This window comes from Passer montanus, unplaced genomic scaffold, assembly GCF_014805655.1.
Source record: "Passer montanus isolate IOZ18808 unplaced genomic scaffold, ASM1480565v1 scaffold22, whole genome shotgun sequence".
NCBI classification, from domain to species: domain Eukaryota; kingdom Metazoa; phylum Chordata; class Aves; order Passeriformes; family Passeridae; genus Passer; species Passer montanus.
In genome coordinates, this window is record NW_024366815.1 from 7,812,784 (window position 1) to 7,831,970 (window position 19,187).

Below are 19,187 nucleotides of genomic sequence, written 5' to 3' on the forward strand. Positions count from 1 at the left end.
ACTCTTGGGCAGTGAGTAAGACCCAACTAAGAGTAGCAGAAGACGATTAAAAAGAAAATGACATTTCAGATTGACTAGAATTATGTTTCCTACTTGGCCACAAAGGCTTTCATGAGCAGTTTAGTCAATAAAAAATATGCTAGAAAATGTAAGTCAGTACTTTTTTGGCAAAGTTTTTTTCACAACTATATGCACAAAGTTAATGTGTGAAGAACAGTTGAGCTGGGCCTAGTTATTTGGGCTGACAAAACGCACACTAGCAATAGAAAAAGGCATTCTGAAGCCAAAGCTGTTGTTCAGTCTGCTCTGTTACTGTCTTACATCAGTGTAATTGTGGATTCCTTTCTAATGTCAACCTCTTAAAAAACACATGGGTGGCACTTCTGTCCTTTGCAGTGAGTGAGGGAACAGTTCTAGTCAGGCAAATTAGCACTGGCCACAGATATCCAGACCTTCCCTTGAGTTTCGGGCAGGCTGTAACAAGATTCTAGTTGGTGCAGAGCAGCACCATGGACATGCCTTTTCAGGTTGTATGATGACTGGCATACAAGATGTAGAAACACAAATAGAGCTCACGTTCTTGGTCTTCAACTGCAGAGTGTAGCAGGCACAGCACAGGGGTGCCTAAATCTGTGCTACGCACTCTGGTTGCTCCATTTAGCCTTAGCCTCTGCAGTCTAAGGCTAAAACTTGTCTGTGCGAGAGCTGGTCTTAGTGGAATGACTCTAAACACAAAGAGTGTGTATGAGTTAAGCTGTGGTTGGAAATGTTGGCTTTGTGACACTACAGCTTGTGACTTCTCAATAAAGGATGGTAGAGACATATTTAAGAAACAGTGTATATGTAGGTTACAGAGGGGAAATACAGGCAAGCTACTTGACCAGTCCTTTTTGTATTTTTCCATGCTATACCTAGTGTTCTACACTATACCACTGAAATCAATACAGTGAGATACCCCTTGATTGCCAGGAAGAGAGCTATCATCAGTGATAGATAGGTAATTGTTTTGAAGTGACACGTTTTAAAAAAGAGGCCTTGACAGCATTGTGCTTCAAGTTTTCTGCTTGAGCTGTTAGAAAACACAAAAGGCTTGAGCCTGTTGCTACAAGTAAAGACTGTGGAATTCACAGGGAAGTACATTCTCATCACTAACACTGAAGCTAAGTTAGTAGTAGATAACCCCTCACTGACTGCTGCCTTATTGTTAAATTGGCTAATGCTGTTGAGAGCAATGTAGACATGGTAAAATATAGTCGCTCCTGAGATAATGTCACCAAAATGAATGCTTTGTGAGAAAGAGTAACAACTTTGTATGATGAAGGAATGAAGACCTCAGAATAAGGAAAATTGAAAAAGCAGCAACAAAATTCAACATACCAGGTATATTTGTGTGTAAATGAGCAACTAAGAGATGCAGAAATTGATGTAGGACTTTTTACATGCAATTGTATAGCACATAAAGTAAGCAACAGAACAAAAGAGAACAAAGGAGAAGGAGAATATTGGCTTTTGGTAATAATTTCTAATTGCTGAGACAGTATACTAAATACCTATATATATATTATAGCTTCTATCAGCTACTAAATAGTTAATACCTGGAGTGAAAAAGTACCTAGGAAACTTACACATTCACTAAAAAAGTCAAAGAAATAGTAATGATTTGTATTAGCCAATTCATGTGATGTCTTCTTATATGGTACAAAGAGGTAAAAATCTTTGCCCCATATGTTTCTCTGCCTTTGAGTATCTACTTTGTATTTTATACTTGTGGTCTTACTGATCTATCTTATCTTCTTACACTACCCTACCATTTATTTACTATTCTTTGCCATTTGTTAAGAGCTTTTCCTTGCTTTTATCTCTTTTTGCTCTTTTTGTCCTTTGATATTGCCAAACTCACATTCATGTATTTTCCTGTTTCCTGTTATTTCTGCTCCGTTTAGCAGAATACTTGTTGTATTTACAAGGTTTCCAGCAAAAGTCTGTCAAAATAATTCCTTTTAAGAGTTATTTTAGGGGAAGGTTAATTGCCTAGAAATACTTTTGTTCTCAATTTATACCATCACTCAGCTATATAACAAATTAAATTCTGCCAAAAATCCAAAATGACAGAGTTCCTTACCAACATGGCATAACAAGTGCTTCATAGTCAGAATTTAGCAAACAAAAATGGTGGCGGGTGTGCATAATGAAGCCCAGTCTGTCAGTATAGAAACTCTTACATAGTGCCAATAGCACTGAAAGCTTGCTTTAAGAGATAAGACAGAGACATTAGAATCCTAGCCTGGGAGCATCTCCTTCACTGATCTGTGAAACATTATTTTTAGAGCCAAGGTCCTAGTGTAGAAATTGTCATTGTTACTTGAAATTCTGTTATGAATATTTGTAATCAAAGTTTGTAATCAAACTTTAACTTTCAAGAACAGAGCTTGGTATGTTTTGTTATTTCTTTTTCGTTTCATTCCCTCACTCACATTTCCCAGACTGGAGTAGGAGTACATTGTCTTGCTGGTGTATAAAAGTATGGCAAAAATGTAGATCTTCCCCAGAATCAGAGATCCTAAAAGATAAATGAGAATGGCAGAAAAATGTTAGTGGTAAGAGATGTAACATGCACGCCAAACTGTTTGCATAGACTAGTGCTCCATCATTCTTTATCATTGTCTGCTCATTTTATTTTTTACTTTCCTGTCTCTTTAATTTTACCTTTCCTTTATTCTGTAATTGGAGCCACTTGTCTTTCATTCTGTAAGGATTTACTTAAATGTATTTTGTCTATAGTTAATTAAGCAATGGGAGAATCCTTTTGAAGAGTTCTACATACTCAAGAGCTGGGGGTGTTTATCCTGGAGAAAAGGAGGCTCAGGGATGACTTTATTACTCCCTACAACTGCCTGAAAGGAGGCTGTGGCCAGGTGGGGGTCAGCCTCTTCTTCCAAGCATCCAGTGAGAAGACATGGCCTCAAGCTGTGCCTAGGTTGGTTCAGATTGGACTGCAGGACAAACTTTTTTTTTATGGAAAGGGTTATAAAATATTGGGATGACTGCCCAGGGAGATGATGGAGTCACCATTCCTGGAGGTGTTCAAGAAATGACTGGAAATGTCACTTAGTGCTTGTGACTCTTAGTGGTGATCGGTGTCAAAGATTGGACTTGATGATCTTAGAGGTATTTTCCAACCTAAATGATTCTGTGATTATGTGAAACTATGTCACATACACATGAGCTATTGATGGTATGGTGGGGGGATCTTGTCCCCTGGGAAGCAGCAGTTCCTGGCTCCTGCTGAGTTCCTTCCAGCAAGTTAAACCACTGAGTCAGAAAAGAAAAACACAATCTGACATATAATCCTTGACAAATTGCTGACCCCTGTATCTGAGGGATGAGAGGAAATATTATCTGTGTTCACACAATTCTTTTCTCTGTAAGCAGCAATTCTTTGTCCTCAGCCTTAAGAAAAAAAGTCTGAGTTGATGACTGAAAGTTCAGTCTCATTTCTCTGTGTAAGAAGTCCCTTTTACAGATGATTGAATTCAGCCATGTCTGGAGCAAATGTAACAATTGTTTAAAAATGTGAAGTCTTAAATTATATCCAGCTGGTTCTGTAGAGGAATTTTGCAGAGAGGAAGAAGTTAATTATTCAAAGCTAGATCAAGATCAGGTTTATTGGCTCACACACTATAAACTTGATAGCTCTAAAGTGGTAATTGACATACTTTTTGTTATCATTTCTGGGCATATGCAATGCTGTAAGAAGGTGTTTTCCCAGCCAGCTTAAGAAACAACTTTTTACCTGTTCATTATTCAATTACACTTTTCTTGAGAAAAGGAATATAAGCTAACATAATAGTCCAATATTTATGGAAAAAAAATCAAAGTAGAAGCTTTTCAGGTCATAGTTTAGAATTCCTTGGTTTTGCTTTTTTCCCCTCAAAATGGTCAGGGTCAACATGACCAGTATCTTTCCAGTGTTCTCATTTGTAATAATGTGATGTTGTCTTGGTGGTGTGATTATTCTAAAGACTCACAGTTGGATTTTCCTCATATTAAGGGCTGGCAGATTTGGTTCCTGAACCATGAAGTGCAATTTACTGAGGAAAATCTAGACCAGCAAAGCTAATGAGTGTTTTATTAGTGACCCTGTAGGGTAGGGATGTTCTCTGAGGATTTAAATTTTCAACTGTTATTAGAAAGTTAAACAACAGTATGATTTTATATTAACCCTAATTCTTATTTAAATAAATAGGTGTTTGCTGTTGAGTTCAGTAACAGTTGGTGTGGACTCCCTTGTTGAATTCTTCAAATGACCTCTGCTAATCCCTTTATTTATAACGAATGGAAATAAATCTGTCACTGTGCTCTTAAGACAAGTTGGTACTCAGAAATCAACAAGAAGAAAATACCGATTTTTAGTTAAAACAGGCAAGACATTTTGAGTTACTAACAGAAAAATAGGATCATTATGAATGTACTTTGAACTATTCAGAAACTTTATAAAATATTGGTACAAAAGTAATTTCAAGACACAATGGTATTGTTTTTTCCTTTTCATATGTTGTTATATTAACTAAGAAGGAAAAGTTTTCTAGGATACATATAGCCTATATTGGGTAAAAGAATCTTTACTTCAGCAGGAATCTTCTTAAGCTGTAAAGCTGTGTAAAACTTGATATTGTTAATGCAGTATATCTATGTGGAATGAGTTTGATCTATTTGTGCCTGTTTGTAGAACTGTTTTTAAAACCTTTTTTTATTGTAGATGAGCCCAAAATGCAGACAAAAAAAGTCATCTCTGGCAGACAAAATTGATTTTCTCCAAGGGAGATTAATCTGTTTTGTGAACACAAATTGTAATGTCCAAATAATGCTTTGTGATATTGCTTATGTACAAATGGAGACTGAAAAATGGTGTTTCCTTGGAAAAGTTTAATGTATAAAAGAAGAAGTAAAGAGAAATTCTGTACTCAGTGAAGTTAATTATTTTTCCATTGTCTTCTAGAAGGTCAGTTTTCATCTTCAGTTTTCCAAAAATGGACTGTCCAGGTGAGTAAATGCAATCTAGCCAAGCTGTAAAGAAATGTCACAGTAGTAGAGGTCCTCTACATTTTCAGCCTTTAATGGTACATTTTAAACAATGTGTGTCTTTTCAAATTACAGTTGATTTTTGAAACAGGGATGACAATACTAGTGTCAATTTCTTTATGAAATGAAGCTACAGTGTAATGGCGAAAGACAGGATGCCAACTGCTTGACTGACTGACACACATCTTGAAAGGAAGGGAAGCACAGTGAATCCACTTCTGATTTGAGTCAAACCCTAGTTCTAAAAAAAGACTCACTGATAATAACAACAAAGTAGGTTATGTGAAAATGGTGAAAAACTGTCAAGGTAAAAGGAGGAAAACACAAGTAACAAGATTATTGAAGAGATACAGAGGGCATTGTGCCTCTGTCAACAATATTGGGGTACTGTATAAATTTTAGTACTGTAAGAAAAAGAAAATTTATATTTTATTGCTTACCTTGCACAAATAATGCTTCAAATAAATTTCTTTAAGCAATAGATTTCTTTGAAACCCCACCAAGTTTCAACCTTCAACCTTCTCTATTTCTTACGCCAGGACCTCTGGGGTTTCTGTTGTTTTTTGATTACACTGGTACAATGGGCATATAACCGAATCTTCTATGAAACCAAATGTATTTCTCTAATTATCATTAATGTGTTATATTACCTAGCACACTTCTTTGGATTCTTACTGATGACAGTGTTTGCTGACTTTTCAAAGGTATATTAGGTGACCATTTTAGATATAGCAAGCATTTTTTTGTCTAATGTAGGTATAGGACATGCTTCTTAGCCCATCTAATGACACCAAGAGGAGATTGGATCATTTTATCATCTTAGTCTAATTGGCTGTAGTATACTAGTAGCAGAGTCAAACCCTGCACCCTTCTCCTTAGGGACAAGTTTGTTAAAGCTTTTCCTAGCAGCCTGTATTTCCTAGACAACAGTTAACATCTAAGCAAGGCCTAGCATTCAAAAAAATGTTTGAATTTGTGAGCCAGACTGTATAAATTTACAGACTCCAGACTTTTCAGAATCTGTAAAATTTTCATTTTTTTGGCACATCTGTTATTTTGCTAAACCTGATCATCAAGCAAAGCCCTTTGTGCTCTCTACTAACCAAGATTAGCCATCTGGCATCTATCTGTAGATTTAGTTTCCCAAACTGTAATTTCTTTCCAGTGCTAAGCCTAGGCGAATGACCAGGGGCCTCCATTGGCGTCTGCCTTTCTGTTATTTTTAAAAATTACTTCCAGTATTTCTGCCCAGTACTTAGCACCCTTGTTTACTTTAGAGTATTTCCAGCAGATGGGGAAGAATGTTCCATTTTCCTCACATTCAGCACATTTCCAAAGAATGCCGATTTCTTTTTATTTTATTTTTTTTTTCTTTCTTTTTTTTTTTTAGAGCTGTAATGAAACAAGATACCACTGGAATAATATGTTTCAAAAGGGGTTTCTTTCATGGCTGCGCTTCTTGATGATCATAGAGATCTCTTAGATGCCATGGTTGACCTTGCTTTGTGTTGCTTTGACTATGGCATAAAAGCAGAAGCATAGTCTGTAGAATGAATCTGCTCTGAAGGAGTGCTCCAGGCCTTCTCCCCTGCTTCATGCAGCTCTGTGTTCATGTTAACCGTGGCTGACAGTTACAACTGAGAAAACAAACAGCTGCTTCAGATTACAGGAAGAGCAAAATAATGCTCAATTCCAAGATAAGAATTCTTTTAAAAGTGGAAAAACCCCACTGCAACATTTTCTGTAGTTTTTCTCCTGGTTTGGAAGAGTGCCATATTTGCATGCTGTGGAGGTTTATGGAAGCTTTGAGTTATAAAGACAAACACAATGGGTTTGGTAGTGCTTTATGCCAGTAACATGACTTCTCCAGCCTCTGTTGAATATACAGGGTTTATACTCTAAATATATTGATTAATACCTCTACAAGACTGGAAAGCACACACTCTTCATGCACTTAGCAGTGTTGGGAAACCAGTGAAGCTAAGGGGGAGTTATGCTGATGTGGTTTACTTTTAAGGGTAATGAGGCAGGGTAACCTGTGTAATCTATTGTCAGAAAGAAGAAAAGCTGTAGCTTTCTACTTGTATATTCTGTGGCTCACTCTCAAGTTTTACCTAGGTAGTATTCTCAGCAGACAGACTACTACATTTCCACTGAAACACTTCAATGCCAAGCCCACGAAATACAGATAAGAAATTAAATAGAAACATTGATCTAAACTTTGTGGTTAAATAATTATTGGTAGCAAGAAGTCTGCCTTCCCATTTTATTCATCCACTGGTTCATCTAAATCAGGCCTTAAATCAGTTTTGAATGGACTGAAGTCAGTGGAGTTTAGAAAGCTGTCATAGAGGTTTCTGAAACTTTTCAATCTTATGTTAAGAAAGTCTGTGGGCAGTGTAATGTGATAGGAGTCTCTGTATGAATAAAAAAATTATTGTACAGGATGCGGAACACACTCAAATAATATTGGTGGGAAAAGTCCAGGGAAGGATCATAGGAGTATGTTATGGTTTCTAATCTTTCCAGGCTGCAACACAGACAGAAGCCTGTGTTTCAGAGACACAAAAGTTGTTTCAGAGTGTATTCTGGAAAAGTGGGTGTAGAAAGTCATGCAGTGCTCAACGAGCTCATGATTTGGCAGGTGAATTCCCTCTTCAAAACATGCTCATAGCGTGTAGCTCCTGGCATCTTGCCTGCTTTTCTGGTTTGAAATGGGAGGAGTAAATTTCCATGTATAAAAGTACTTTTGTCTACAATTCACCTCAAATAGTTGTTGAGCAGCTGCCACACTTTCTAGCTGGCCTTAAGCCTCAAACTCTATGGCAGAGAAACCTTTTTTTTTTTCCTAAAGCACTGGGGAACATAAAGATTTTTTTTTTTGTTATATTTAAAAAATATAAACATTTGAAGTACATCAGAAATACTGTTCAGACACAAATTGGACTTTCTTTTAAAGAAGCCAAGAAGTATTTGGGGAGAAAGATATTTGTATTTGTATTTTCACTTTCCATATTAAGTCATTCAAAGCTTGTGCATGCTGATTACAGCATTTCCTCTTTACTTCTTGTAATGTTCTTCTCTAAGAGAAACACCCATATAAGCATTGCAGCAAATGAGTCTAGCATGTATTTAATTTTTCTCTTCAACTCAGAAGTGTAGATGAGCCTAAAAAAAAGATTGTAAAATTCTAAAAAATGTTTTGAATTACTAACAAACATGAAGAATTTATACACAATATATCTTGAAGCTCTTGTGACACAAGACATAAAGGATTCTGACAGTCCTGCTGCACTTATCTACTAGTACATTTTGCAGTGCAATTGCGTCCCAGAGCTCTATAAATGTTGTTTTAGAATTGACTGGAACATCAGAAGCTAGGTTGGTGCTTGATTCTGACTGGCCCCATTCCTCTACAATTATTTTTCATGAGCATATGCAAGAATTCCAACAGCTTTACTTTTCAACTGGCCTTGCAAGCTTCCATTTTAGACAATATGTTTACATCTCTGGCTTCTAAAAATAGTAACAGGAATGAGGTGAAGGGTGAGAGATGCTTTGCAGGAAGAGTAAAGAGCACTCTGTGAAAGATTCTTCAAAAGACTTTAGCTGAAAGAGCATATGTTTCTTAGTTTACATCCATTGCTGACATGTTTCAAGGAGCATGGGCTATTACCATTAATTTAAAATTGTTAACAGTTAGATAACGTCTAAGGAATCATGCATATGTGATAATTATGCTTTATCCACTGCTAAAATGCAGTCCCCTCCTAGGGTGAAATAGTGACTGTTCAAAAGGGCTTGTCAGCACTACAAGGATTCTATGTGTCAGATAACCAGTGACCGATATTAATGGATTACTTGAAAACAGCACCATTTTCAGTAATTAACTGCAAATGGGCATCATGCGTGGCTGAATCAAGAAACCAACTAAGATATCTTTGCTCTATCACCTTGACCAAAATAGTTTCATTTTCTCCCTCTGTGTAGCCTGCTTATTTCAGTTATATATTTGGGGATTACAGGGTCTATTTATTGTAACATATTTGCAAAGTAAGAATCACAATGAGGTTTAAATCTTCACTGGAATGCCTAGGTACTACTTTGATATGAGGGAATAAATTGCAACCAGTTAAATAAGTAGTCACATCTTATGTATAAAAGATGCACTTTAGTGCAATTGGAGCCTAATGGAACAAGAATGAATAGCAAAAAGATTTGCCTGCAGCCTGGGAGAGGATGGATGCAGTCTGAGACAATGCTGGCTCCTGCCACAAGCTATATTTCCAGTTATGCTGACTGCAATGTGAAAGAATATTTTGCATAATGGAATTTGCCTTTTTTTTTTTTTTCTGTATAAGCCAACTACATGAACCACACCCTAAATGGTTGCTCTTTTATAAATCACAGTACAGATTACTGTCATGTGCCCTGCTGCTCTGTGACATTGAGCTCTTTCATAAACATATTTATTACTTACTTTCCTAAACTCCTGCTAGACACTATTTAAAGTACTCACTGGTGAGATCTTAATTGAAACTGGGTAAGTATTCCCAGAAAGTCAAAACTGTTAGCATTGTCCTGGCATTTTATGGCATAGCTGTATGATGCTAAACAGCTTGGGTGTAAATAGAAAACATTCCTGGGTGGTGTGTGAGCCAGCTATGTTCCTGCTGGTCAGTATGAACAGGTGATATGAAAATCTGATCACTGCAGAAGGGATGGCCAAGAATCCACTGGGAGAGACTCTATTAGGATGACAGTGGGAAGAGAAACAATAGGCTTCTCTGCGTCTGCCTGGAAAGAAGGTTCCCATTTTTGAATACAGAAGCAGAAAGTTGATTCTAGTGCTTGTTTCTTTGTATGTAGGAAGCATAACCCTGCTGCTATTGAAAAATAATCAGACCAAGTCAGAGACCATGCTACTTATCTCTCATGGATCTTACTCAGATTTATTTGCTGGTCACTTAGGGTCCATGCAATAGTTGTTCTTACAACTACTCTGTGAATACTTTCCTACTTTCAGGAATACCCCCCTGAAAATTCTGAATTTAACTCATATCACATTGTGAGGTTCACCTTGGAAACAGAGCATCATGTGGTTGTTCCTCAGTTCCTTCCTTCCCCCTTGCAAGAGATTTCCAGTATGCTTCTGTGTGGACACATGGGACTTAGAGCATCACACAGAGTTACATTTTGCTGCTCTGCTGCTCTATTCTCTTGAACTGGGCCCTACAATTTCCTCTTTTCAGAGGTTGGGGTGAAAAATGTAAGCTTCAGAAAGCAAGTTCTGGTTTTAAATTAATGTATCTTACTAATCTATCAAGAACACCACTAAAATCAGTAAATGGGATATACCATTTTTATAAAGCAGGTGACTTTTTTTCAGAGTACACAGCAGAAATTAACTGATGATCTGAGACAGACATTTGTGTTTTCCAAGATGCATGTTCAACATTTAGCTGACACTCCTTTACCGTTAAAAACAAAACAAAACCACACCCAACGACCTCACATCACCAGGTATTCACATTCAATGTTTTCTTAGTCACTGCACAGACAAAACTATGCTCTCTGGGAGACCTGGTCAGGAAGATTGGGTAATCAGTTTAAAAATGACAAACTGAAAGTTTTAATCCAAAAATATAATGCCTGAACAAATGCATGTCAATACAGTGAGGTGGTACACTGCAACTAATTGCAGGTGCTTAATGTTGTGACATGGTTGTTTTACTGAGTTCACATGTTATAATTTCCAATAGTACATCACTATTACTCTCTGTTGTTGGCATTGAGGGTTTACTACTCTTCATCCTACCATGTAGATAACAGCTGGAGGATCAGTGTGCCAGATTTCAGAAAACCTGTAAACAGAAGAAAGGAATACTCTCCTGCAAAATTCAGACTCTTGGAAGAAATCCAAAAGGTTGTCTAATGAAGAATGTTATAGAATCACAGAATATTTCAGGTTGGAAAAGACCTCTAAGATCACTGAGTCCAACTACTAACCCAGAACTACCAAGTCTACCACTAAACCATGTAATCAAGGTTTGTTTTTAAACATTCTCAGGCATGGTGACCCGCCACTTCCCTGGGCAGTCTGTGCTTGACAGCTCTTTCCATGAAGAAATTTTTTTCGTGTGCAATGTAAACATCTCCTGGTGCATCTTGAAGTTGTTTCCTCTTGTTCAATTTCTTGTTACTTCAAAGACGGGGGCTGGCCACAGCCTCCTTTCAGGCAGCCGTAGAGAGTGACAAGGTCACCCCTGAGCCTCCTTTTCTCCAGGCTAAACACCCCCAGCTCCCTCAGCTGCTCCTCACAGCACTTGTGCTCCAGACCCTGCCCCAGCTCCACTGCCCTTCTCTGCACTCTCTCCAGCTCCTCAGTGTCTTTCTTGCACTGAGGGCCCAGCACTGGACACAGCACTGGAGCTGTGGCCTCAGCAGTGCCCAGTACAGGGGACAATCCCTGCCCTGGCCCTGCTGCCCACACCATGGCTGATCCAGGCCAGGATGCCATTGGCCTTCTTGGCCACCTGGGCACAGCCTGGCTCATGTTCAGCTGCTGTCAGCAGCACCCCCAGGTCCTTTTCCACAGGTCAGCATTCCAGCCACTCTGCCCCCAGCCTGGGACTGTTATGATCCAAGGACAGGACCTGGCACTTGGCCTTGTTAAACCTCACACCCTTGGCCTTGGCCTCTTGATCTATCCTGTCCAGATCCCTCTTGCAGAGCCTTTCTGTCCTCCAGCAACATTCACACTCATCTTGGTGTCATCTGTGAAGGGCCTGAGGGTGCACTCAATCCCCTAGTCCAGATCATTGATAAAGATATTAGACAGAAATGCTCCCAGCACTGAGCCCTGGGGAACCCCACTCATGACGGGCCACCAGCTGTATCACCATCACACCACTCTCTGGGCCCAGCCATCCAGGCAGATTTTACCCAGTGAACAGAGCACTTGTCTAAGCTTTTCCAGGAGAATATTGGGAAATGGTGTCAAAGGCTTTACAGAAGTCAGTCTCCATAGCTTCTTCCTCAGGAGATTGGGTAGTCAAGCAGGACTTCCCTTTCATAAATCCATGCAGGCTAGGCCTGATCTCCTGGTTGTCCTGCAAGTGCAGTGTGATGACACTTAGATCACCTATTCCATGACCTTCTCAGCATCAAGGACAGGTTGACTGTAGTTCCCCACTTCCTCCTGCCAGCCTGTCTTGTATTTGGGCATCATATTTGCTAACCTCCTGTTAACTGGGACCAGTCTTGTTAGCCAGGATTGCTGATAAGTGACAGAAAGTGTCTTGGTGAGCTGTTTTGCCAGATCCCTCAGTACCCTTGGGTGGGTTTATTCTAATCCCATAAACGTGTGGGGCATCAGGTAATTGACTATGTCCCCTTGGATTAAGGGGGCTTCATTCTTCTTCCCATCGCTATCCTCCAGCTCAGCTGGCTAGGTATCTAGAGAAAAACTGGTATTGCTGTTAAAGACAAAGACAAACAAGGCATTAAGTACCTCTTCTCTGTTTTCCTTTGTCACAATGTTTCTCCCCATATGCAGTAAAGGATGAAGATTATCCTTACCTTTCATTTTGTTGTTGATATCTTCATAGAAACATTTTTACTGTCTTTTATGGCGGTAGGCATCTGACACACTCTTTGAGCTTGGCCATTCTCTAGCACGTTTTTCTCTGTAAAAATTCTCTTTTGACCTGAGACTTGATTTCTGTTATGAAAATGTATTTAAAAATAGCTTGAGAGACAATTTTTCTGACTAACAATAGGTTTGAAATTCTTGGTAGACATGCTTGAAAGGAAATAGTTCACACCTGTGGTGGCATTTCTTTGAAGGTCTCTTAATTTAGAGAACATTTTGACACAAATCTCAGACATCTCTCAGCCTCAGTCAGCTGAGGGATTTAATTTTTTCTTGAAAAATGTTTGGCATAAAAGAAAATCAACTTGGCTGCCACTGTAATATTGCTGTTTAGTTAAATAACACAATGTGGTTATCCATAGCAACCAACAGAAAACCCCCACCCAAACTAATGTGTGGAATGCAGAATTTATCATGCTCGTGCAGATTGTAATATGAACTAATGTTCTGACAGAGTTCAGAAGATGGGCTAAGAGGCAACTAAAGCTTCTACTGGTGTAAGAGTGTACTGAAAGAAAACCATAAAAAAGTGACATCTAGTGCAGAGAAAAATTCATGTTTTAAATTACGATAGTTTAAATCATCACTTGAAGCAATTCATACTTGTTAGTTTGAACTGTCCCAATTATTGAGTTTAGCTCAACATTTGCATTAGCAAACTTGTACTATGGAGTTAGAATGTTAAACATGGGAGTTAGCTAATGTGGATTTTATTTTCATATCATTTGGTTGGCACATTAACACAAAAAAAAAAAAAAATCAGACCAGCCTGTTGCCGAAAGTAGAGTGTGTCAGTAAGAACTGAACTCATCTTATGAGATGAGCCTCATCTCATATTTTACTATGAGAGTTTTCCATTTGGTACAAATGGAGAACATGATAATCTCATCATGCCTTTATCACTTTGCTATAGTGAAGCTGTAAATACAGCTGTGCATTCTCAAGTGCTGTTCACAGAGCATCTTTTCTGGGGTGAAAATGATATGCTAAGGTGCTTCCCAAAGGGTGCTGCCCAAGAGAGGTTGTGCTGACCACAAGTACCCTGTCTGGTGTCCCTTCATGGGACTCCTACAAGGCAGCAGTTTAATTTGGATCAGCTAGGGAATGTGATCCATTCATTGTGATGAAGAGTGTTATGTGATGGGTTCAGTTAGAGTTTACAAAACATGTCAGGAGAGGAGCTGGAATGTACTCTTTATGGATTAGTTTGTTTGAATCTCTTTTCTGTAGTTTGGGAGGGCAGAGTGGTACTGTGACTCCAAAAACCCTGCCTATTCTCTTCCATCGTCTAAGGAAATTATGGAGATGAGAGGATAAGGAGTATTAAGGACACAAAGAGCTAGTCTCAGCTGGCAGCTCTGTACCTTTCCTAGCCCAGGGAGTAATCACACAAAATAATTGCCAAGAGAAGGTTCCACTTAATTTTTCTGAAGATACAGGCTGTTTCCAGTCCTTTTCTACTGCTCTTAAGTTGTGGTTCCAGGCTGAGATTCCCATAGCCATGGGTAATGTTGCTTTGCAGTCTGCCAGTGACAGCACTGTGACTACTACGTATTCCCCAGCAGAAGCCTTGCAGCTGAGCTGGCCAAGGTGGCTTTTGGTCAAGAATAAGCATAGCCAGTGGTCAGGCTCTGCTGTCAAACTCTGACTCTCTGCACAGTACCCTGAGAAAAACAATTTATCATCTTTATGTTTCAGCCCTTAAATTGCTTCCTGCATTCCTCCACCTGATTGTCATAAATACAGAACACTCAAAGCAAGTTCCCGTAAGAAGGGAATACATAAGCCACATTTTGGAGGTTTAACACTGAGCACTAAAGTTAGCTCCCACCAGCCACAGTTCTAAGAAGCCACTATTGGAAATTTATTGTCTAATCTTTCTGCCTTAGTTTCTTCGTGTGACATTGGGCTAATACTATTTACTAACCTATGAGGAAGTGTGCAGTTATGGAATGACTAATTTTTTGTAAAATGCTTAATTTCATTAGAACATATATCCTCTAGTTGCCTATGAGATCTCTATGGATTTTAGTAACCATTTGCTATCATCACATAAAAGCTGAGAGGAAAATAAAACCTCTGTGAAAGCAGACTATCTTCCTGTCTGCCACCTTACCAGAAAACACCAGAAGCATGCAAAAACTGGTACTTGCTTTTTTTTATTTGCATAAAGAACTTACTCTGATTCCTGCGAGTTTTACAATGTTCTTTTTACCTTTGTTTGACATGTGCTGATCTTATATCTACAAAAACAATATTGAAAATTCATGTTGATAAATCTGACAGTAAAATGAATTTTTTTTGTGAAAAAGAATTTGGAAAAGTATTTCTTTCTACTGTGTGTAACAATTGCCTCAGTTAAGAAGATGGTGTCTGAATTAAGAAGAACTACTCCAGTAAAGGAGTAATTTTGCTGTAATTACACATTGATTTTTTGCATTTCTGAAAGTAAGTAGTATGAGGTCTCATCAGGAACAGTATAGGAGAGGCTTTAGCTGTGCTTTTAAAGTGCCTATAAATGTAGCATTTGATTAACTGTACAGTAGGTACTTATGCAGTAGTGAATACAATAAAATTCTGATGTAAATTTATCTGGCATAAAACCCCCCAACAGAACAGAAGGCAATAGAAGGACAGTAAGATAAAGTATAGCTGAAGTTTGTGGCACTGTGTGTGAGACGGGGATCTGCTTCTCCTGCCCCTTCTCCTCAGTTCTACTCTTACTGACAAATCTTCCTGATGTAGTCTTGAAAAGAAAGGCTGTGACTGTGGGATCTTTTGTAGTGGTGATGATGGCTACAGAGATACGCTGGGAGAGCTGGACTAAGTCTTTTCTTAGTGCATTAGTGCGTTCAGACAGCTTCAGTCTGCTCCTGTGTGATACAAGGAACTCTGGCACATTCTTCTTCCAGAGGATGGAATTCCACCCGCTGAGCATAGAAACCTGTGCAAAGGTGCAGGAAGGCACATGTGTGTAGAGTCAAATAATACTCTTAGACAGGTGTGAAGATACCCTTGACTCTGCAGGTTCTTCTAGTGTTTACAGAGCCACAGAAAGTCACATCATGATGCCAAGTACCGTAAAGCATCACAAACAGTGATATGGAAATGGAAACTTAACTACAGAAGGCTGTACAAGTGAGTGAGCAGAGATGCTGGATCAGATGACCCAGTGTGGTGCCTCCCAACCTGACCATTCAGCAATTCTGTGATTGTGTGACCTCACCACGTTCAGTAGCAGCTGCATCAGGCAGACCCATGTCAGTGTTGGCTACCTGTGAGGAAAAGTTGGACTTTAGGAGCCTGACAGGCATGGGGTTAATTTTTGTCTCTGTGTCAACTTCTTTACATCAAGTACTCATCCGTGTTCTTGGTCTGAGGTGGCTCTGTGGCTGGACACTGGACAAACTGGTCTAAACTGCCTCTGTTATGATGGTGAGCTTTTGCACAAATAGGGCCAGCACAGAAAAATCTCAGAATCTAAGGAATTTCCTATGATTCTCTGCATCCTCAGAAAACCCTATAAAAATAATGAGAAAAAAATTTCGATCTTTGAAATGCAAAGGTAAATAATGTATGCTTGCAATATTTCTCCTAAATTGTTATGAAGATGTCAATGCAGAGGAAGAGGTGTGATGAGCCATGAAGACAGTATGACCACATGAGCTCTTTAAGCCCTCTTACAATTGTTTGAAGAGTTGATATGCTTTTAATGTCCCTAGCTAAAGTGATAGCTATGGTGATGGTAGCAGAATGCAGTCTGTTAAGTGGTGAGGGAACAGAGACCTCCACCTTTGCCAGTGGTAGAGTACTTAAAATGCTTTATTAGGACTGAATTTTAGAGGATGTAGCTTCCACAGCCTGCTGTTTTGTAGTGGTGATGTAGTGCTCATCAGATATTTTGCTCAGCAATAGAACAGCCTTTGAAAAATAATCATAATAGTGGTGATCCTTTGTTATACATGTGAATGTTTTTCTCTGTTTTAAATAATGGACTAAAGCTAATCACCTGCACAGTTTACTCATAGAGTGGACCAGTCCATTCAGTAGGAATGTATAAGAAAATGGTCCACTGGAATAAAGGCTACTTTTAAAAGCATTTTGAAATTATGTTCATAGGAATGGTATAAGGAATGTCAAGCCTATGCCAGTGAGGAGATATGTTGAGCCTATGCCAGTGAGGTGTGTTTTGTTCAGAAAATATATCCTTTGTGCACATGTATTTTCTTAGCTTGCTGTGCCAAGCTGAACTCTGCAGACACCTGAATACTTCACACTCTGTGAATAAACACTCAGCTAGTGTCAGAGAAGAATGTGCCAGGATTATTTAATCATTAGACAGAGGGGAAAAAAAATCTGTCATGACCTACCGACCAGACATTTCTTGGCAACTGCTAATCAACAATGTTAGCCTTTTATTGTCTCCCCTGCCATTATCTTCCAGGAAAGGTCTGAGCAAGAGGTCAGAGTAGCTTAAGTAGGTATTGGTTCATTTGTTATCTTTCATGCAGTATGCTGCAGTCAACAGTCTGCTCTCCAATGAAGGTGAAATACTTCACCTTAATTTGTCATGTTCCTTTACTGTAGAATTTGCAACCAAATACAAAAGATAAGAATACTTTCTGGTGGGAACATTTCTGAGAATAACTTTTAATGCTTTCTATGAGCATTAATTTTTGAAAGATCTATATCTGGTAAATCACAAACTCCTTTCTTATTGGCAGTCTACAGAAAAAACACATTAGAAAAGTGGCCTGGATCTTAACTCAGATTACCAGCTCCTAAGATTGTCTCTATTCAGGTAAGAACTGTATTCTATGCTTACCTTTGAACAGGCAGTTGGATTTGCATTCCTGTTCTGAAAAAGCCTTTCTTAGGTGGCAGACCCCTGGAAAAAAAACATTAATTCCAAGTAGAAGATGAGGAAAAAAACGATAAATGATAGGAAAAATTCACCTAGCCTTCTGTCATGCAACTGTATTGTGTAGACAGTGGTAACATGCATAGTAACAAGTGACTGCACCTGAAATTCTACATTTTTAAAAGGAATTTAATTTTAAAGACAGTGTTATCTTTGATCAGAAATTGTTCATTATTCAGCTTTGTTCACCCGTGCTGCCTTAACAAAACACTGCTGAACAGGAAAACCAGAAATCTGATTGCTTCTTTTCTGGGAATGGAAGTGTCTAACCTGGGGGAATTTCTCTCCCTTTCTTTCTTGCTGTAATACTGGAAACATTTTAAATTTGTTCAAGCCTCTATGGGAAGCTAACACAGACTGCTCTATCTTCCTCTCCAGCATAGAACAGCAGCTGGCAAACAAATGAGAACAGCTTTCACGATTGCCATTAGGCAGCCCAGGGCTCCTAGACCCTGCACCTGCAGGGTAATGCAAGAAATGAGAGAGAAATCCACCTCCTCTGTAAAATCCAGCAGTAGCAGTGAGGATCCCCTTCTATTCAGGAAAATCTGGAGTTGCATCATGTGACCAGCCTCTTTTGAGGCATCCCAGTAGACAGCTAAAGGCATGGCTTCCATACCCACTGAAAAGGGCTAATGTGGCAGAGGAGTTACAGATGTTTGACCTCACTAGGATTTCCTTGTTGTGCCATTTGGTCTTTCCTCTGTTCCACCTGCTATACCCATTCCCAAGCAGTTTGTTGAAGTAAAGATAATTAATCTCTGCCAGAATGGTTACTTTAGGCTATCATTTTGTGAAGACAAACCTCATTCTTGTTACAGCCAGAGCTGTAGGAATTAGATTTCCCTTCTCTTCTGTGCAATATGTGCAAACCAAAATAATTTTCTTTTTACCAAATGGTAGAGGCATAAAGTCTGCACTGAAGCTTTAATGTTTCTAGGAAATAACTTATGAACCATTTGTCTATTGTATGAGGCCACACAGGTACAGAATGGCATAAGTCAGGACAGAGATTTTGGGACTTGCAAAGATAAAGTTTCAAGCAAAGAAGCTCAGGGGCTCTGTAGAGCAGAGAGAGCAGCTCAGCAAATGACCTTGTGGAGCAAATACCAGTCTGCTATACTGCAGGAGAAATTCTGGACTTTTCAGCGAGGTTGGCCTGAACAGGACTGCTCAGGTACAAAGACAGAGCATGCCAGAATTGATTTTTCCTTTAAAAGTGCACTGCATCTGTCATGCAGTGTTTTTTGCATTTAGCCTCAGGGAGTAGGTTGTCTGGAAGGTCCAAGCACATGAACTTTTTAGTCTTATGTTTTTCCTCAAGAAGCTAGATGTTTATATTACTTGTTGAATTTGAGGTTATACCCTGACATTTGGGTGACATGATTAAAAATAAAGCATTATTTTATTTGCGTGCAAAAGTTCCCTCTCCCTGTGTTGCATCAGAGCAGCTGTTGTTGTGCTCTGCTTCTTTCTTTCTGGGACTGTCTGTGACAGCCACCAGCCATCCTATTTACAGTCATTAGCGCA